Source organism: Camelus ferus, chromosome 12 (assembly GCF_009834535.1).
Source record: "Camelus ferus isolate YT-003-E chromosome 12, BCGSAC_Cfer_1.0, whole genome shotgun sequence".
Lineage (NCBI taxonomy): Eukaryota > Metazoa > Chordata > Mammalia > Artiodactyla > Camelidae > Camelus > Camelus ferus.
Genome location: NC_045707.1, coordinates 57,272,007 through 57,293,604, shown reverse-complemented (window position 1 = coordinate 57,293,604; position 21,598 = coordinate 57,272,007). Strand labels below are relative to the sequence as shown.

General features: G+C 34.3%; 1 protein-coding gene and 1 long non-coding RNA gene across 5 annotated transcripts in view; one reads left to right on the top strand and one right to left on the bottom strand.

Moving 5' to 3' along the window:
- The window catches only part of LIN7A (lin-7 homolog A, crumbs cell polarity complex component), a 211,532-nt gene that overhangs the window by 162,014 nt on the left and 27,920 nt on the right, over positions 1-21,598 (bottom strand). Inside the window, 1 exon segment of the mRNA XM_032493832.1 lies at positions 20,457-20,559. The gene's annotated coding sequence lies outside the window, so the exon portion shown is untranslated.
- LOC116667790 overlaps positions 1-21,598 on the top strand; it is an 85,208-nt gene that overhangs the window by 42,660 nt on the left and 20,950 nt on the right. The gene's annotated exons all lie outside the window — the stretch shown is intronic.

Sequence of the window (21,598 nt, the reverse complement as noted above, 5' to 3'; positions counted from 1 at the left end):
AATACCATGGAATTGCTTAAATCAATCCTAAAAATCTGAGATTTGGCAACACTGCATGTTTTAGCCTAAACTTTTGAATGAAAATTTGATAGATGAGCTCTTGCGACACTGAGCAAAATCCTTAAACAGGCTTTATAGGATAAGCCATGAGAGGACACTATTGATTCTGGGGTAGAACATCAAAAATCTATGATATCCTACAATGTAATTATAATTCATTAACATTTCTTAAGTGTTTAACTTGTGTTGGGCTGTGTTCTGAGAACTTTACGTACGTTATCTCATTCAATCCTCACAACCCTATGAGGTAGGCACTATTCTCACTCTTGCATTAAGGATGTAATAACAGGCTCGGGGAGAGGCAACTTGTCTGACATTGCAGAGCTTGCACATGGTAGAGACTGCATTTATATCCAAGTATTGTGACTCCAAAGAACTTACTTTTAAATATTGCAATGTGCTGCTTTGTAATGCAATAAATAAATAAAGGTCAGTCCAAAGATGCATAGTTAATGAACGTGGTTAAAATGTATAATGTGGGTGAACATAGGTTTTATGTAAATTAAAATGTTTTCAGAGGCTGCCTCTGTAACGTGACTATGTTTCTGTCTCTGTCTATCTTTCTGTGTCTCCCCTTCCCCCTCTCTCCCCACTTCCACCACTCTTCTGGTATTGGCTGTTTGTAAAAGATAATAATGATGGCTATGTTAATAGCTAATGCTCATTGACCGATATTGCCCAGGCACTGTGCCAAATACTTCAGAAATATATTTTATCCAATCTTATTGCTCACGTTTTACGGACTGGAAAGTCGAGGCCTAGGTGATTGAGTGGTTTTCCCATGTAGGTGACAATATAAGTAATAACTGAGCCTACTCTCTCCAGAGCCTGGCGCTTAACCCAGCTGTTATGTTTAGGAAGCTGTCACTACGAAGGAAATACATTCATGTCTCTTAGAGAAAGCCCTGATATCTTGAAGGCATTGGAGAAATTCAAATTTAAACTCCTCTGTCTTTCCTTCTTCTCTCTATAAATACCTCTGTGAAAATAAACTCAGGCCCAAGAATCTAAATTAAACGAAAGTGGCAAAGAAAACGAGGACACTAGCCTAAAAGAGAATCTACTTTCTGCTTTGTGGATAGTGGATTTTTATGGCACTCTGCTTCTTAAGGAAAATTCTGGATTTATTTACTGTAGGTAGGAACTTTCATCCTTTTAGTTTAAAAGGAAGTGAAAATAACCAGAAGGAGAGGCTGCACACATATAAGGGAGAGTTTTGCAGATATCTCAATGTTTGAAGCAACCAGAAGGCATCTGCCTTTTCATTCCTACGTTTCTCAAGTGATATAAACACCTATTTGGGACTGGTGAGGGGAGGAAACCTGGATCTAAGCCCTTTGAGGTTTCAGGTTCCAGAACTCCAAGAGGAAACAGGGATTAACAAAGCGTTTTGATGTCAGCAGACTGGCACCCCACACATTACCCTGAGCTTCAGTTTGGTCTGCTTTAAACATCAGCTGGAGAAGCTCTGTACTCTGTCAGCTGCCAGCCTTAGAGTGATGCAGATTTCACCTTTAGCATGTCTCTGAAATATACATTGCCTCTTTCAGATGCAGGTATCTGTCAGGTGCTTCATTATGTAATCTCAAAGCCACCCTATTAGACTTTGTGGCACTTACCACAATTGCTGTGATATATTTGTAAAATTATTCTGTTTATATTTGTCTTCCTCTTTGCCCTGGAGATTGTTTTATTGTAGACTAAAGAAGTTGGTTTGTTGTACCTGTTGTACATTAAAAATCAAAGCCTTTAATCGCATGGTTAAAAATAAATAGGGAGAAACAACTTTTTCAAGAGATAAACTGGTGAATGTAGTTTCATGTTTTAGAACTTTGGTGAATATATATGTAATTAAGCAGAAAAATAAAAAACCTCAGGTTTAGAGCAGGCTTTGACAATAATTCTAATTCTACTAACATGTGAATATTTGGGGTGTGAGCTGACAAACCACTGGGTTAAAAGTAAATGTACTTTGGAGAGACTAACATATAGATCTGTTACGATGTAAAGAATCAGGAATTTTAGATTAGGAAGCAAGCCAAACAACAGTGAAATGTTCTGATTTTACAAGTGAAGAAGGTAGATGCTCAAACCCACACAGTTATTTAGTTTCAAAGATGAAATTAAAAGTGGGAGTATTCTTACAAACATTAGTACCCTTTCCAATCAGTTAAAGACATTACTACATTTCACAAATCTAAATCAGCCAGTAAGCACCCTCTGTTGTGACTCTGGTTAAATTCAGCAGAAATGAGATTTACAGGTAATTTCAGGAGTTACAAAATAAAATCACTATGAATTTGGCTTTCATTGGGTCAGCCAAGAGGCAGACTTTGGTCAGAACTCCACCAACCCTCTGACTGTAATAAACTCTCATTCTTACTGGCAGATTGCAATGGCAGTCTGGGATACTGGGAATTAACTTGGGTCAGTGCACCAAGTCCCTGAAAGGTCTGAACAAGTTATATGGGTAACTAGTCACAAGTCATTCTAAGGAAGCCAATAATCAGCCAATAATGTCAGCTGATTAAGACAACACACCGAGTCAAGACTCTCTGAGAGGTGTGCTCATATTGATACCTTCGGCCCGATTTCAGATTATATTACTCCCTCTTTTGTGGCACACCCTTGGATTCTATTTTCACTCATGTTCCCACACATTTATACACATATGTGTCAGAGTTCTGAAACTCTGAGCCTGTAAGATACATGCTGATATATGGCCCTAGAGGAAGCCTGGAGACCTTGAAGGATGGACAACTGGATATGAAGGAAATCGGCTTAATTGTCTACATAACAGTCTCATGCAAGGGAGTTATAGTGTTTTAAGTAAATGGAAGGGAATTTCTTTATCTGGTTAATGGGATTGGACAATGAGGGTATATTTTCAGACCCTAAGAATTTCACCCCTATAACCATCCCTGTTGTCTCCTCACTCTCTCTCAACCAATGTCATAAATTGTGAACCAGAAATGCTAGTCTTCTATAATTTTAAATTTTCTAGAAGTCACATTATAAAAAGTAAACACATGAAATTAATTATTTTATTTAATCCAATGTACCTAAAATATTATCATTTCTACATATAGACAGTATACCAATTAGCAATGAGATATTTTATACTGTTTTATTCCAAAGCAGTAAGTCATCAAGTATCCAGGGTTTATTTAGAGGTATGGGGATAGTGGCTACCAAACGGACAACACAGGGTTTATCTTCTTTCTCTCTCTGTAAGCTTTCCAGTATAAGTAGCCACTCCACCCTACAGTCTTGAATCCTTTACACCTTATGTAACCTCATTGCCAGATTTTTCACCTATGATTAGAAAAGGATATTTTCATTCCCCTTCAGTTTTAGGCCAAAGGTAACCCAAGAATCCTCACTTCACTAAGCATCTGCTATCTACAATCTACTCCCAAATACCAATGTCTTAACCAGAGTTGTTATCATAAGCAACAAGACCAACTCTGAAGAACTTAAGGAGAAATTATTTTCCTGAGTGAATAATGATTAGTAAAACACACACACACACACACACACACACACACACACACACACACACACACACACACACAAAACCCTTCAGTTAAAAATCTGGAGAATCAGATTAGGATTCAGGGAATACAGTCCAGTTCCTTCTAAGAATACCTCTCTTGGCACCTCTGCAAGCCTCGTGACACTGCTATGCTAATGTCTTCAAATGCACCTGCATCTTTGCAGATTTCAATACCAAAGCTAAAGAATTTCACTGGTTCAGCATCAGGAGCCAGTGCTTTAAGGGAACAGGGAGAGGTGATATCTGGACCCTTCAGTTTCTGTAGCAGAAGACAGAACTCTCTTATCACTTAAATCAATCAGGGGAGTTCTTCCTAAATAAGATGGGCACTAGGATGACGCATGGTGGGATAATGGGCAGTAGGATAAAGTAGTCAATGGTCCCCTAAAAAAACACCAAGAAAATAAATACAGTGGAATAATAAGTGCATTTTCTTGTTTATGACAAATTTATGGACTGTTATAAATGCTTTCAATAAAAACTAAGGGCTTACTAACTTCTTTGAAGTGAGAGTTTATCTTTTTTGTGATCAAATTTATGGTGTCAAATATTTTAAATTAAAAAAATAATATTTCTGGTTTTAACAAGTCAAATTTTAAAAAGTTATAATCCTTCCTAAGGTAGTCAGTGTTAATAGTTTGGTGCTTTGTTTTGTTTTTCTGTGCCAGGAGTAAAATTTTAGAGGCTCTCTGACTGAATCATCTTGAAGTGATAAAAGCCTTTATCAACTCTTTATAATTGTAATACTGATGTCAGAGTTATAAAGTCTAAGAAAAAAAATCATTTAGTGCTGAGACAGCTTTTAAAAAGCATTAAATTTTTTTTATTATTGTATCAAGGTAGTAGTATTCAATATTTATTTTTGATGGAAGAGGAAGACAGTCACAGAACTCAACATTTACATTAATTTGAAAGTCACTATACTAGGATTTAAAATGCATTTTTATTGCCGTTTGTCATGTCATCAGTTTCAAAGGTTAGAAAAATGATGTCTATACCATGCCCTAATCTTTCCCGTGTTTCATTTTCTCTATGTAATGAAATGTGAAAATAGCAGGACAGTAAGCTGTGTGGGATCAAGGGACTGTGTAAAACCTCATCACAACCAGCCAATAGAGCCTCTTAATCCAGAGGCATGCATGCAGGACAGAGCACAGCTGAATTGTGATTCAGGGGCTGGCAGATATATAGCAACGAAGAACTAGGGAAACTTAAAAAATGAGTTGTAATCTAATTTTGACTGCCTCTAAATGGAAAATGACACAAGGAAATTCAGGTGTTAAGTGTTACAGGTTGCGGTCTGTTTTCCCTGATTTTCTCCGCCTTAGCAGAGATTTTAGGGTAGTGAAAAACATTCAGTGATAACAGAGTTTATGATTAGCACAACATTTCAGAGTGATAATGTAAAGATAAGTGTAACATTACTGCAAAATTAGCTATGATTTTATTTGTTCTATTTTTTCCCCTCCGTATATAATGGTTAACACTTTTCATTAAGTGCCTGCTACGAGCACACAATGAACACATAATATTATACCATATAACTAGGTAATTAACACAACTTCCTTATAATGATTTAAAATGACAGTTTGGTAAATGTGCCCCGGGTGATTATACTGGGAGCAGTTTGATGCAATCAGCCAGCTAAGTGACTTATCTCCACCTGGCATATTGCTACTTTCTTCCTCCTGCATCAGGCACTAGTGCCAGAATGAGATATGATGCCAGCTGCTTTGGTATTGATGCCCCTACCTACTCAGTTATAGAACACTTTGTTTCATTAGACACTGAGGAGTGCCTTAAGTAGTAGAGGAATCAACTATATTGGGGGTCTTTGTTTCCCAGAGTACCATGTATTTCAGAAGACAAGAAAAAAATCAATAGAGACAGAGCTGTCTTATATTTTTCAAGCAGAGTAGTCTTTACAGTGAGAAGCAAGTCACAATGAGGATGACTGAATGAGACCCAGCTTCTGAATGGAAATGGAAAAGCAGAAGCATATGTGATTCAGCTTTCTAGCTTCTACTAGATTCCTCATAGCACATGCTCAGCTCATCATTTCACTACTAATTTAACGCCTTTACTGTAAACATGAACCCAGAGTAGTAAGAACTTTATTCTTATTTTCTATCTCAAGATTATGTCAAATATTACTTTTTTTAACACCTCTGGCATTTTCTATATATCTTCTCCTATAATGTCTATATTATTCTGGGTTTTGTTTTTTGTTTACTCAACAAATATCTATTGAGAACCTACTACATTCCAAGAACTATTCTAGTAGTAGCAAGTAGAGCATGAATAGGGTGCATAACATTCCCAGTATCAGACAGTTTGAATTCTAAAGAGGAAACGCAGACCATGAACAAACAAATAAGTAAAATACAAAATATCAGAGGATGCTAAATGCTATGGAACAAAATAAATCAACTTAGAGACTAGGGGACATTGGAGGTATATTTTTAAATGGGATGGCTGGAAAAGACTTTGTTAAGAAGATAACATTTGAGTTAAGACCTGAAAGAAGAGAAAGATCAAACTTTGTAGATACCACAACTAAGTTATTTATAAGGAAATGGGTGTGTGTGGCTGGAGGTGGACTACATAAAAATTCATTAATTTAGGTATCATAGAAATTATTAATACAGTAACCACAGTGCTGATCTAATACCTTTGACAAGAGTATTCGGTTTACTTTTAGAAGTAGATTCCATACAGCACCTGTAAACTATTAATCAAGTAACAATAGAAGAATTTAATCAAAATTGTGAAATAAGTGTTAAAAAATACATAATATGTTGTGTTCAAAATTGTAACCAAAATACAGTGTTGGAAATTAACCAAGTAGAAGGTAGCAACTTTTAAAAGTAATGATACATGATACTTTGAAATATACATGCAGTTTAACATTATGAGAGAGGTTAGTCCTCATTAATATAAATCTACCACTGGAATTTTTAGAGACAATTTTGTTAGCAGGAAAAGAGACTATGCAATTGTGGTAAATAATAAGTTTACACGTAGAAAGCTTACATGAAGCTTCAGTAAAAGTGGATCTTGTATATAGATCATCATTTAGAACCTATTACTAACAACATGAAAATTAGGATCTTGATAATTCTTTTTTCATGGAGAGATATTTTAAAAATTACATTAACAAATATTAATTTGCTTCCTCAATTTAAAAAATCTAGATGGCCTTGCATTTTATATTTAAAAGCTAAAAGACTCTAAGACACAAGTTGATTTGATCATATCATACATACAAATCAAACTCACAAAGTAAGTCACAGAAAAGTTCAATAGGTCCTATGAATAATAACGCCAGGAAAAAAATAGATTATTCTAGCAATTTACCTAGTTTTCCAAGTATTGAAGACATTTAAATAGGCAGCTCACTGTTTTCTCCTGAATTCATTTTATTTTTATCATTATTCTACAAAATGCCTTGTAATTCCAGCTACCACTGTTGGTATAATTCCCTAGGTATAAACTCAATTTAGCTTTTAAAATGTTAATCACACATTCTTTGTAGACACCGGATGCCTGAGCATTAATTAAGGTTAGATTAGTTGATGAAAAAGTTTAATTTAACATTAACTTTAGTAGTGATGAGATGCTATAAAAAGTATATTCATATATTCAATGAGCAGAGACTTCAGCGGAGAGAAGACATCCTTTCTGCCACAGCAGATTTATTAAGTCACTATAAATATTTTACAAATTCAGTCTTCAAAAAAAGTAACAATGGCTTAGTTACTTATCTTCCCATTGCTCTCCAAGGAACTACACACAGTACCAAATGGAATGGAAGGGGAAAGAGGGAGACTCACAAACTATATTTTCTGCAAAACTAGGAAGCATAGAAATTCTGGAAACTATATGTACATAAAACAAAAGCATATGAGACCTGTATAATCTGTAGGAGAAACTGCTGAGTGCGAGGTGTCAGGGAAGAATGGCAAGTACTGATTGGCAAGTATCAGACATTGATAGGAAACAGTCTCTCTCGGGAGAGAGTCCTACACAGAGTAAGAATTTAAAAAATTTAATTAAAAAATTCCCGAAGTAATTATTTGTTCAAATAGAAAATTACACCTACATTAATAAACTTAGATATAAAGGCAAGAAAAGTGAGAACTTGGGGCATACAGCCAAATGTAGACTCAGAGGTAAAGTAACATGCTTCAAAGGGGGCATCATGTTAAAGAAGACAATAAATTATTCAAGTAAAGCACACAGAAAAGATGAAAATAGTTTACAGAAACATGAGGATGATGATAAATGGGATCAAAGTAGAAAAATGGCAATTTTTAAAAATTAGGAGAGAAACATAATTCTTAAATAAATTTAAAAATTGTGATTGCTGTTGTACTTTGTTTTTGCATGTGTGAACAATGGGGGTGGGAGGAAATGTGATAAAATTGAGTATAAACTCTGACAAATGTGATAAAAAAATTTTAGACATAAAACAAGAGATATGAGTTTTAAGAGACTACTTTTCATAGACACACTAATAAATTTGAAAATATTGTTGGAATAGGTAACCTGAAAAATCATCAATATTGACTCAAGAAAAAAGAAGTTCTGAATAAAAACCATGGACAAATAAAAATATATTAAATTTATTAAATAACTTATTAAATGTATTAAGTAATTCTTCATTTAATGGCTTAATTGCAGATGCAACTAATTCTATACTACAGGTTAGAATAATAGAAGGATTTTTCTGTCATTTTCGAAGTTAACATCCTTCTGAGGTCAAAACATAGCAAAGCTCTCTCTCCCTCACTCACTTTAGGAAAACCTGCTTACGAATATGTAGAATGAAAAAAAAAACTTTTGGGATTGATCACAATAAACTAATAACCACATAGAGTTATTCACAGAAATTTAAGGATATATTAATAGCAGGAAATATATTGACATTATATCATCAATGTATTACAGAAAAAAAAAAAACCCACCATTTCAATAGACAACCAAAACAGTATATATTAGAATGACATATTTAGAAGATGACAAACTAAGAGGAAAATGAGGCAAATATGGTATTACAAAAACTTAGGGGAAAAAAGTTTCAGTGACAGGTTGAATGCTGGTTCTAAGAGCTGGAATATGATGAAGACAGAAACAAAGCCATTGCTTTCATATATTGAAGAAATTTTTATATTGCTTTTCTTTTTTCTAACTATGTTTTATAGAAGAAACTCTGGCTGAGAAATGTTAAAAGTGGATTTGTTAATGCAATGACTGTATTTGCTCCTTCTCTACTGTTGTTTCATTTGCTCATTCAACAGACATTCTTTTGTGCTCTTCTTCATTAAGAACTAAAAATGTGACAGTTCTTTTCTTAGGGAGTTCATAAGCTAGATGGAAAATGATATGTATTAATTACACATAATAAAACATAATGTACAATGAGTACGTGAGGGAATAAAATGAATCGCATTTGAAAGCATGCACGAACTACTTGGCATATATTAATTTGAATTAAATGAAACTGCCAACATTTTAATGGTTTGACTTTTTAAATGGCAATTTTATATGATTCAAAATAATAACAGATAATAAAAAATACATTCCATGTACCAGAAAAATATGTTATTCAGAAGAGGGGAAAACTTTTAACCAGAATGAGCAAATAAGGTTTTAGAAAAAGAGGCAATTGGAATAGATTTGAAGTAGATAAGGGAAAAGCAGTTCAAAACAGTGATTCTTAAAATGTTGTCCCACAGTCTTAGATGAGCATAGAAAGTAATGCTCAAAATACAGCTAACTTGAAAGAATAGTGGTCAGGTATTTTTTTTAAAAACAGTTATTTTATTTCATTGACTTTATTTTCCGCATTGTATCCCACTGTCTGAAGCTGGAAGAAGGAAGGAAATTGCTCAAGACAGGGTATCTCTAACTAGTGAGATAAACATTCTTATAATTAGTAAAATATTATAGATCTAATATTTTATAAATCTAATAATTTAAAACATTTATTCTATGTGTTTTGTGATAATACTCACCCCCAAGATAATTTTTACTTGAAATAACCTCTAAAATTCCAAGTGACTAAGCTGATTTCATTCTCTATTGTGTGGCACTAAAATATTCTCTGTTAAGTCAGAAGAATTTAAATTTATTTTCTTGATCTGCTAGACATTCACTTAGTGAAATGCAACAACACACTTTTCAAGGAGTCAGCTCTTTGTTCAAAATAATTCACTTAATGAACAGAAGGATAGGATACCAGAGCTGTAGGACACTCAATTCTTAGAGCACTGCATAAAATTAAAAACACTGTATCAATTTAAAAGAAGGATTTTCAGTAACATTTTATGCTTTAAAGTGCAAGTTACTTGAACTTTCATTAAAGTTAGACTGTTTGTTAGTATTTCTCACTTGAAGGCTTGGGTTTATGCTTTTTTAAAATAGAAGTTTCTAGTGATGTGTGTTATTTCACTTAGCCAAGGGAGAATGAGAATTTTGACTGGATTTCATATTAATTTGTATGCCTTTAATATTGATATCATTTCAGCATTTCCACATGACATGAAAATAAGGAAAACCACTACTCAGTTTTTGAACAAAATATATACTAAAAGAATGTACTTTGTCTAAAACACTTATTCAAAGATTACTCCAACATGGTAACTAATCTGAACATTATTCTTCTTACAAATATCAGTTCTATTCCTGAAACAATTATAAATAAAAATGAATATGTAAGGAGACAATGGCATTTTGATGCTATGGAGTAACCTCTGAACTGAGATTTGGGAGATCTTTGTTCATCACCTGGGAAATAAGGGGTGTAAATTAGATTGTGTTTATCAGCTCTAAAGTTCCCTGATACTAATATTAGATTCACAGAGATTCTGAAACTGCTGTAACAAGGGCTTAATGGAAAATGCAAAGGGTTTCCAGAAGATAAGCTATGTGTCTTGTCTTTTTTTCCCTCACAGTTTAATCTCAATCTGTACACATCTCCTGTGTTTAGGGGGAAAAAAGTCTTTTATACTCTTTTAAGCAAAGAGGAGAGATATCTGTTTAATTGAAAACACTTCCAAATATAGCAGAAAGAAGAAATAACTCTTCTCTGCATTTGGATAACCCATATGAAAGGATTAAAAATGTATTCTGCATTTTTTTATCAAAGCAAAATAAGTATACAACATTTTGCAAAATGAACCATGGCAAGTCTGGGAAGAATCTATAGGAAATCATCTTCCTGCACCCCAAACATTTCACCTTCATGCTGGGCTCCTGCTTCCATTATCCTGATCTCTTTTCTAACCTTGGCAGTTGTTCTTTTTGCCCATTAATACTGAAACTAGTTTTCAATTGATTCTTTCCTAAGGGCAAGAGGTTAGTAGTGCAAGGTATGACCCTACCCAGTAAAAAATACATGGATTTTAATACTGAGAACACAAAGGACTGAACACCTAGGTGAAGAAATCTCAATATTATAGTATATTTAAGCAAAGTTCTCATCCATCAGACTGTCAAGTAGATACCTACAGGGAAAGCTGGTCATACATTTGCACCTCTGTATTAAATACTTACAGATCTGTTTCCCTGGGTTTTGGGCACAAACTCATATTCACATTGGCATAAGAAAATAAATGGTATAAGCCATTTAACCTCTCTAGAGAGAGGCCATCAGAGGGATTTGGCAGTAAGAGGAAGGAGCATTTGTCATGTCAATTGAGCATTCACAGGAACCTACCCAGGCAGAGGGAGAGGAGAAAGCAGCAAATGCACAAGAGGAGCGGTCTTCTGTTGGGCTTCTGTGCAAACACTGTATATTTGGTGTGTGAAACATTGATGACGCTTAGCACACAGCTCAGAATAATCAGCTTATACTTGTGCAACACTGTCCTTGTTTGAGCATGCATGCTCTCTGCTGGTCCTTCACTAACCCGACCAGTAACTTTGTACGCCCTTCCAAGAGTATTCAAAACCAGGCAAGAGAGTGAAAACACCAATCAACCAAAGAACAAAATCAAATAATTATTTGCCTGATTTTTTTGTGACTTTTAGGATGGTATAAATTGAAAACTTTACCTCTTTATGTTTGATGAAAATATCTCTGGCTGATTAGACAAGAAGAAGATATAGTATTGTAAGTCTAGTTTCAAATAAGTAAAATTTTGGTAGAATTTTAAGTGTCTGTAATAGGTAAAAACTATCTAAGACATAATAAGGAAATAAAAGTCAAAATTCCCAAATGTTTAGTCTAGTATTTCACAGATTAATGAATTATTCCCAATCTTTTAAAAAAATTTAAATATATTTTATATAAGTATTGACTATATCATAACAAATTCCATATTCCCCCAAATTCAGGTATATTTGCTAATACCTTAGTACCCAGGTATTGAAGTGTCTTTAGAATTTCTTGAAAATATATATCCATATAAAGAATGAAATGGTCAAAAATTGTGTATTTTAGGTACAAGCTATCAATATTCAGATGGTCACTTGGATTTTCCACATTCTATTATGATGTTCTGACATTATTAAGACATGAATAAGTTCATTTTTATTATAAAACATAGCCACATCGGTGACTTATTGAGGGGATGTTTAGATGACCAATTGGCGACAAATTGCAGTGGATAGAATCACATACTAAAAGGAGACTTCAGTCTTTTCAAACTTTTTACTAGCTCTTTCACTTCAGCTACTGAGTTTTCACTAGCAAAATTTATAGAAACCAAAACCTTTCAGAGAAAATGTATTTAAAAGACACAAAATACAAATAAACATTTCTTGATTATTGGTTATGTTTGGTTGGTTATGAGAAAGATATGGAAAACTCAAATATATCAATCATTATTACTTAGTAAACTTATTTAACAATTTCAAAAGAATTTCTGTTAATAATTAACTTACTCTGTCATTGGTAGCTGAGTGGGGGTGGAGATTCTGGAAGCCTGGCCTGAGACCAACACAGAAGGAAGATAGGATACACGACTAGAAAAATTCCTTAAGAAAGACAACTTACCAAAAGTGACATAATAAAAAGTGATGTCTGAACAGTTCTGTATCTACTGAAGAAACTGGATCTATATCTTAAAATCTTCACAAATGATAAAATGCCAGCCATTACTTGTGAGTTTTTCTAAACATATAAAAAATAAATAGTACTAATCAAAGCAAAACAAAACAAAAAAATTCCTTGGCATATAACAAGAGGAAATACTTTCCAATGTATTTTAGAGGTTAGAATAAATCTGATATTAACAATCTGATAATAAATCTGATACCTAACAAGGTAACATAAAAAAGCAAAATCACAGGCCAGTATCTTTCATGACATGTAAACAAATCCTTACATAAACATTAGCAAGTCAAATAAAGTAACACATAACATATATGATGTGTTATCATGATGAGTAGTGAGTTCTATGTAGTCAAGAAATAAATACTGATTCTTGACCTCTGAGGGCAGACCTAAAGTAGAAAGAGACCCAGGCCTCAGGTTAATGGAGAGAAATCACATAACCAATGAGCTGATGAGAAACTTCATGGCATTTATCATGTTTAATGCAGGGGTCAAGTAAATGTTATCCCCTCAATGATCCAGGGTACAATCAATTTCCAGATTCACCCTGCACAGATAGATAGTCCAGTAGTTTCTAGGGCTCACCAAGAGCATTGAGGCTGATGTGTTTCATGTATTGGGTGCCTTTGACCCCTGTCCATCAGTCCTGATGACAGTGAGGCCTTGGGTTACCAGCTGCTTCACCAGATCATGCAGTCCATCTTCCAGGAAGTTAATATTGCCCCTCAGGTACTTGTACTGGAAACATAGACAGCTGAAACTATATGAGCCTCACCCTCACCACTGGCATCTCCTTGTTCAGCCCAGTCTACCTCCAGCCTCAGGGCTTCAGTAGAATCCAAGGAATCAGCAATACAATCTCAGGTCAAGCCTATGAATCCCATATGAAATTTATTTTTGAGTTGATCTAAAATATTGACACAGGCCTGGGGCCAGTTTTTCATGTGTACAAACTGTTAGGTTGAAGAACCAGCTGGTTTAGGTGTATATGATCTTAGGCCAGGACTAACCCAAAGGGGAAAGCCAATGTAGGTGAAACTTTTGTCAAAACCACATTGTAATACATTGCCCACTTGCTCACTCCTCAACTCAACCAAGAACAAGGGAGTGAGGGAGGGCCAGCAGGAATCTGGTTCTCCCTCCTCCCGATTTGACTTCTCCATCCCTTGACTGCCCTCCTATCTTAGAAGGTATCTGGCTTGTCTGTCTTATTCTGGTTATTTAACTAAGCCACCCACTAGGCCTGACTTACCAAATGTAGTTTTGAAAAATCTCAGCCAGGCTTTACCTGCTGGAAGTGTTTAATTTAAGACACTCTCCTTGGGCTGCTTTCTCCAGGGCTTAGATATTTCTTGCTGTAAATTCCTTTCCCCTTCTCTTCTGCTCCCCATCCCCTCCTCTCCCCTCCAATTTATTTTACATCTGGAGCAAAACAGTCCAACTGTGATTCTACTGTACATATCACAACAATTAGTCAAATAAAGTGAACTATGCAGCAGAGAGGAAGGAAGGAAGGAAGGAAGGTAGGAAGGAAGGAAGGAAGGAAAAGAAAAGAGAGAAAGAAAGAAAGAAAGAAAGAGAGAGAAAGAAAGAAAGAAAACTTGAATGAGAACCCCGAGTTTCAGATCAGATTCCAGACTGACAACAATTTGACTACAGCCTAGTGAGCCCTGACCCTGTGTAGAAAACCCAGATAAACTATACCTAGACTTTGGATTATGGAAAATGAGATGATTAATGAGTGTTGTGCTAATTCCCTAAATGTGTGGTAATTTGTTACTCAGCAACAGAAAACCAAAACACTAAAGATTTTAACTTACTCTATATTCGACAAAATTGCAATCAAAACCCCAGCAGATTTTTTTAAAGATGAAAATTAAGAAGAAAATTCTAAAACTTCATGAGGAAATGCAAAGAAGTTATATGAGTCGAGGAAATCTTGAAGAAGAATAAAGCTGGAGTACTTATATTCCTATATATCAAGATTTATAAATCTATAGTACTTATGAATATGTGATATTGGTGCAAAGATAAACATATAGATTAAGAAAACACAATAGAGTTCAGAGATAGATTTCACACGTGTGTGTTCATCAGTTTTGTGATAAGAATACCACTGGCATTGTACAAAAATAATCTTTTCAATCAATAGTGCTGGGTCAGTTGAATATTCATAAATAATATGGATAAATCTTGACTCATAAAAATTGACTTGAGATGTATAATAAATACAAATATAAAAAATAAAGTCATAAAGCTTCCAGAATAAAATACAGGAGAAGGTCTTCAAGTGTTTGAGGTACGCAAAGATCCCTGAAACAGTTCACAAAAAGCAAACAATGAAAGAAAAAACTGATAAATTAGTTTTTATAAAATTAAGAATACCTATTTCACAAAGAACGTTATTTTGAGAGTGGAAAAATAAGCCACCGACTGGAACAAGATGATTGCCTCACATACATCCAACAGAAAGCTTGTCTTCAGGATACATCTTATTCAAAAGATAACCAATCCATAAGATTAAGAAAGTCAATCTATAAGAAAAACATAGACCCCAATTTTATAAATAGGGAAAAGGTAAAGGTGCACAAAATAGAGGAGATTCAGGTGGCCAAAAAACATGAAAACATGTTCAGTATCATCAGTCATCAGGGGAATACAAATTAAAACTGTAATGAGGTGTCACCGCACAGAAACTGGAATTGTTAAAATTAAAAGACTAGTAATACCAAATGTCTTCTTTAAAAGAACCTGGATATGAGGTAAGATTCAGATTCATGATTTGAGATTAAGTTTGGATTGATAATGCAGTATCTTTTTCTTTCTTTTACTCTACATGTTAATAATTCACAGGGGCTGTCACAAACTAGCTAGCTTCTTAAAAAAATAAATAAATCTGTGGTTCTTCACATTAACAAAGAAAACTATGGTGCTTAGTACAGTGGAGAGAAAGGGTGAACATACCAAGAAGAGAGAAGCTCACAGACAGCTTCTGACCAGAACTCAGTTAAAGCAGGACTCTCTATGAAATGATGTGAAGAGACTTCTAGAGACATCACGTCCAGGGAACTGATCACTGCAGTTGTTTTTTGTTTTGCTTTGTTTTTATAGTCTCCTTCACTTCTTTTCTTGTAGAAATAGCATTTAAAAAAAGAATTACTATTATGGCAGAATACTTGCAGACAGCAATGTCTGATTGCTGCAGTATTCTACAAGTTTTGCTACTTAATGTGTTCTGCTCTAAGTATATGTATCTTAACTATAATTTCTGAGGGAAGTCCCTATTTCAATACAACTTCATATAATATTAGGAAGGTTGCTTTGACTCAAATTATGAGAAATTGAGTGAGAATGATTCAGCTCACAATGCAGAGAAAACCAAGTGTGTTGTGCAGTTAAACACAATTAAATAACTATAAATAATTCATACATTTACCATACTCATTACTAAAGCACTTGCTCAGATCCTTAGGCATAAAGCTAAGAAACTTTCTCTCTACAAGGTATCTTTCATTTTCTTTTGTACACCATCTGCTGATCTTTGTATTTCCCAATTTCCTCTAATCCTGCTAAGCACAGATATAAAATTGCTTCCTTTTATCAGGGACATTATTACTCATAGCAAAAACTGATGGGTCTATGATATATTTTATCCTTCTTTTCCTCCTCCTCTTTCCTCTTTCTTCCTCTTCCTCTTCTTCCTCCTCCTTTTTCTTTCCTACAAGATTCTTCCTCCTGGATATAGACTAGTGAATCATTTATGGACACTTGACCCTAGCTGGGCCAATCAGGTATCTTTTCTACGATCTTGAAACTGATTCAGCAACGGGTAGGCAGGCTTTATGTGTGCATGAATCCAAAGCTGTAAACTCAGGAACTATGGGGCTCCTATGTATGGAGACTCATGCTAGTTAAAAAGCTCTAGACTCAGCACTTAGTAGGGATGGATGTGTATGTGTGTGTGTGTGTGTGTGTGTGTGTGTGTGTGTGTGTTTTGATGGATGACTATATAAGCATTCTTTCTTATAGTGATTTATTCAAACTACAAATAAAACTCCTTAAAGCATATATTACTACAAAAGACAGACATACTCAAAGATCTGCAGTAATAGTGGGTGCTGCTGCATAAAGGATCATAACAACCCTGCACCATTTTGAGGATTAAAAGAATTAATACATGTAAAAAACTTAAAACAGTTTCTGGGAAGTTATGGACACTCAATAGGTTTTAGCTATTATTATCATTATGGAAAGCTGGTTTTGGAGAATCTCTTACAAGAAAAAAAGAGGTAAAAGGAAAGGGAAGATAAAAAAACAGATATGACTTTTTTTTTTTTATCAGAACATGCATGAAAACTTTGTCTTGCAAGTTCACAAGAGTGTGGTCAGAGTAGAAAATAAAACTACACAGTGGTTCAGCTCTGAAGAGCATAGCTGAATAACTGTGAAATGAGGGGATTTCTTCCCTTCATTTTTCTAAAGTGTGCTTTAAAAAAATCACCCACTTTCTTTTAATCCCTTTAAGTATTCAGGCAAAATTGGTGCATTCGAAAGTATACAAGCACATGCAGCTTGAGAACCAACGGACTAGTTAATGAAGCTATTCTACTGTGGTTTTTATTGCCAGATCAACTGTTGCTGAAAGATTAATTTAATTTATAAATATTTTTCATGGAGAAAAATTAGGCAGGATGAAAGCAATGAATTGCTTAAATCAAGATATATGATTTGGTTCTCTTTTAAACCCAAATTTAGCACATAAAATAACAACAGTCTGATTCAGTTATATAGAATTATATCCTAGAACAGTTATTTCTAAGATACTGTATGTAATCTTTCCGTCAATATTTTTGATGGCTTTACTCATAAAATTATCAAATAAAATAAAAGCATTAGAAGAATAATATTATCTAGTATTCATGTACTTTTTACTGTGTCAGAAGCCCTGCTGGGTGCATTATATACATTATTTCCTTCACCCTACAACCACCCTACAAGGCAGGCTGCAGAGGACATTGATTTTGGCATTGTCAACTGCCCTTTCTGTCTCTTTCCTCACTGTGAAGCTGCTGCACGGTCTGTTTAAGACTGAACCCAGTCCCAGATCAACAGATTGGCCTAAATCAGTGAGAGTACTCTTTGCCATTCTCCCTGCTACAGAAACAACTTTAAAGAGTAGGCATGAACCTCTAGACGATTAAATCCAGATGAAGCTTGAAGGGCTTGTATTTGACATTTGTGGGACGAGTAGGGCTCTCCTTCTCTGGAGAGAACAGTGTGAGATGGGAGGCTGCAGATTGCAGACATTTGGCCAACCCAAAGTAAGCCAATATTGGCACAAACCCTTAGAAAAATGGAGCCAAGGTGGTGATCAAAACATTCTTGAAACTTCTGAACTCTTAATTTACATGGGCTAATGCATTTTGATTATTTAAATTTGTTTTGAAGTTTATAATCAAGCATCCTAAATGGTTCTTGGGGGTGTTATTAGCCCCATTACACACAGGGGGAAAATTAGATTAGCTATGCCATCACTTAAGGAAATAAGTTCTAGAATTAGGATTTGGATTCTGGGAGTCAGAACTCTAGAGCAATGGTGTTCAACTGTTAAGATAGACGGCCTTCCTAAATAATGATTGGAAACATTGTAGCATTGGCTATTATCACATTCAAGAAAGTTTATAGGAATGTCCTTTATTATTTCTTCATCTAATTGAAAAAATTTTGATGATGAGTTTTTTTTTTTCCACTTAATTTCTTTGAGCAAAGTGAAAGAAAGGACTGAGATAATGATTTTGATGTTTCGGAGTCCAAATAGTTGGGTTACTCTGTATAAAAAAGAAATTTTGAAAGTATGATTTTTCCATTTTGAAAGAATAATTATTGCTCACAATAATTGTTCCATTTCTCTAACTTGGAATCATCGTTGGGCTCTTGAGTGCCCGCTCTATTAGATGTATTGAGCATTTAGCTTAGAGTAGTGGAAAGAGTATGAGTTTGGAGGATTAGACATATAGAGGCCTTACATTAAATTCTGATGAATCCTTGAAGGGCTCTATGATACTGATCAGTCTTTAAACCTCAGTGTCTTCTATAAAGATTGGTTAATAATACTTTCCTCACTGGCTTGTTGAACAGATAAAATGTGATAATAGACCCATGACTGGCAGAAAATAAGCCTTTCATAAATGCAGTCTAAGTCACAAAAAATATTTTTGTAAAGTTTATATCACTATGGGGGCATTAGTAGTAGTATCCAATATTTTAACATTCTCTAAGGAGTTTGTGTTCCTTAGGTAAATGGTGTTGGCACATTTTCATTCCTTCTCTACAACACAGAAGAGCACTAAGAGTACACTTATGCTCTTATTGGACACATTTGCACATCTTATCACCCTTAGTCAAAATTCTCTGTTTACTTCTCCTTGTTGCATGGTATGTTGGATAGGATATTGACTTCGTAGTCATACAGACTAAAGTTCAAATCCCAACTCTGATCCTGATTCTGATACCAACCATGCAAAGTGAGCACTCGCTAACTTTTCTCAGGTCGTTTGCCAAAAAGGAAGAATACTTTTTTCTTTTTAATGAAATAAATGCATAGATTACAAGAGACAGCATCAACCACAGTAATAATATAAATATATGTGTAAATTAGTCATTAATCATTAATGTTCAATCTTATTTGTCCCTCTCTCCTATCTCCTTCCTCACTGTCACCTAAGAACCACATCAGAGTATTTTTTAATGTGTGGTATTATCAGCACCTCTCTGCTTTAATGAGTAAAATTTATTCTCTTTGAAATCCGAGGAAATTGGGAAATTTAGATATTCATCTTAAAGTGCTAAATATAGTTCAAAGTGATCAACAATAAATCAAACAGTATTTCCCCCTATGTTTCAGATAAGTTAATAAATTCCTTCTAAAGACCATTGGATAATATTGTTTCAAAAACTTCACCTGGCTTAAGAAATTAGGGTTCTTTGGAAATCTTTTGTTTCATTTTTACTGTAAAATTAAAGATCGAATTTTTCATAAACATTAGAAAATCAAGATTATAATTCTGTGTATTTCGCTGTGAATGCATATGCGCATGCACACATACATAAAGAAACTGTACATAAACTAATGCATCTAAATTATACAGATCCAGAATCTTTCTCTTTTTACTTACACATATATTGGAATTTTTAATCTAAAAAGCATGAGCAATTGCCTTAGTTCTCCATTTTTATGTGCTTCATAGATGAACTTTAAATTTCTCTCTCTTAAATTAACTTTGCTTGCTGTCCCCATAGACTAGCACTCCACAGCATATATTAAATATGTAAAAAAGGTGCTTTATAATGCATTATCTTCACCAAAGTAAATTAAGGCTCTCTTTCAAAGAAAAAGAATGTCTGTGTAGAATGTTAATAAGTTAAATGTTTATTTTTATGGCAACCGTTTCTATTATAAATAATAATGGTTCTTAAAAAAAAAAAAAGAGAAGGGAAAAAAGCAGCAGAACAAAGCAATAGTCTATAAAATAAAACCTGAGCAGGTGCAGACAAATACAGTATTTAGAGTAGAGTAATGGTAACTTCTACCTTTGGGTATTTGTCATTTATATATTTAGAATTAGTGTGGTGAAGAGTAGGAGATTAATTTATACAAGGAAAGCCAAATTGGAAGTAAAGGCCTTTCTAAAGGAAATGTATCTTGTGTGGGGACTATCTATCATCTTGTGTTCTGAGATTGGTTCTAACAGGGGGCCATATTAGTATGCAGGCACTTACATTTTATTCCTTTTCCAGTTTTTGTTCTTGGAATGAGGTATCCCCATGAAACTCATTAAACCTCCTATTTCTGCAGCTGACACTCCACTCAGGCATGAATAATCTAAGGGGTAAACAGAAAGTTGATATAAATATGCAAAGATTTTTGATGAAACATAAAATAATAGGTAACCAAAAAACTGAAAGTGATTCACTGGCACAAACACACACACAAATTTATCACTTTTATTAATATTTAGTTATGAGAAACTCTAATCAAATTTTAAATTCTTGTTGAAACATATGTTAGAACTCTTTAAAAAATTGTCAAGTGCTCAGGCAGATATGTTAGTAGTAGTATGAATATTTAAAGCATAAGGATGAGAAAATTCAAATAAATAACTACAAATTCTTTTTCCTTGATCATCTTTAAGATAGTGTCTTCATACAAGGTAACAATAGGGGGAAGGAAGCATTATTTAATACATTTTTGGGGGGATATTGGCTTATTGCTCTGGAAGAAATAGGCTAGGATTCACAAATCATGTAAGCTCAGAAAATAGTCCACTTTGAACAAGTAATTGTAAACAAACTGAAAGAACAAAAGCTTTGCAAAATGACTGCTCAGAACAATTAACATTCATCAGCTTGGCCCAAATTAATGTTTGATGATACTCACAGGGAAGTAGAAATCATACTTTACTGGTGATAGGGTCAATCTGAAAATTCCCATAGGAGAATATTTTTGCAATAGCTAGTGAGTATGAAAATGTGCATACTCTTTATCCCAGTATCTCTATTCTAGGTGCTACCATAGAGAAGCAAGTGCTCAGGCACACAGGGATGCCAGTGATGTCATTGTTCGTGTTAGTGAAAATTGGTTTCAATGTGGTTATTGATCTACAAAAATAAATCATTAGAACCATACCTCACATTACATCTAAGATCTAATTCACATGGGTAAAAGACTCTAATGTAAAAGCAAACCTTTATAAAACATTGAAGAATGTATAGAACATTTATTTTTCTTACTGGGGTAGGAGAGAAAAGAAAGCATAAAAACATTATGCCACCAACCACGTATGAAAACTTACTGAAATACAGACTATATTAAAATTACAAGTTGTGTTTTGAAAAGAGATATTGTAAACTAAAAAGATATA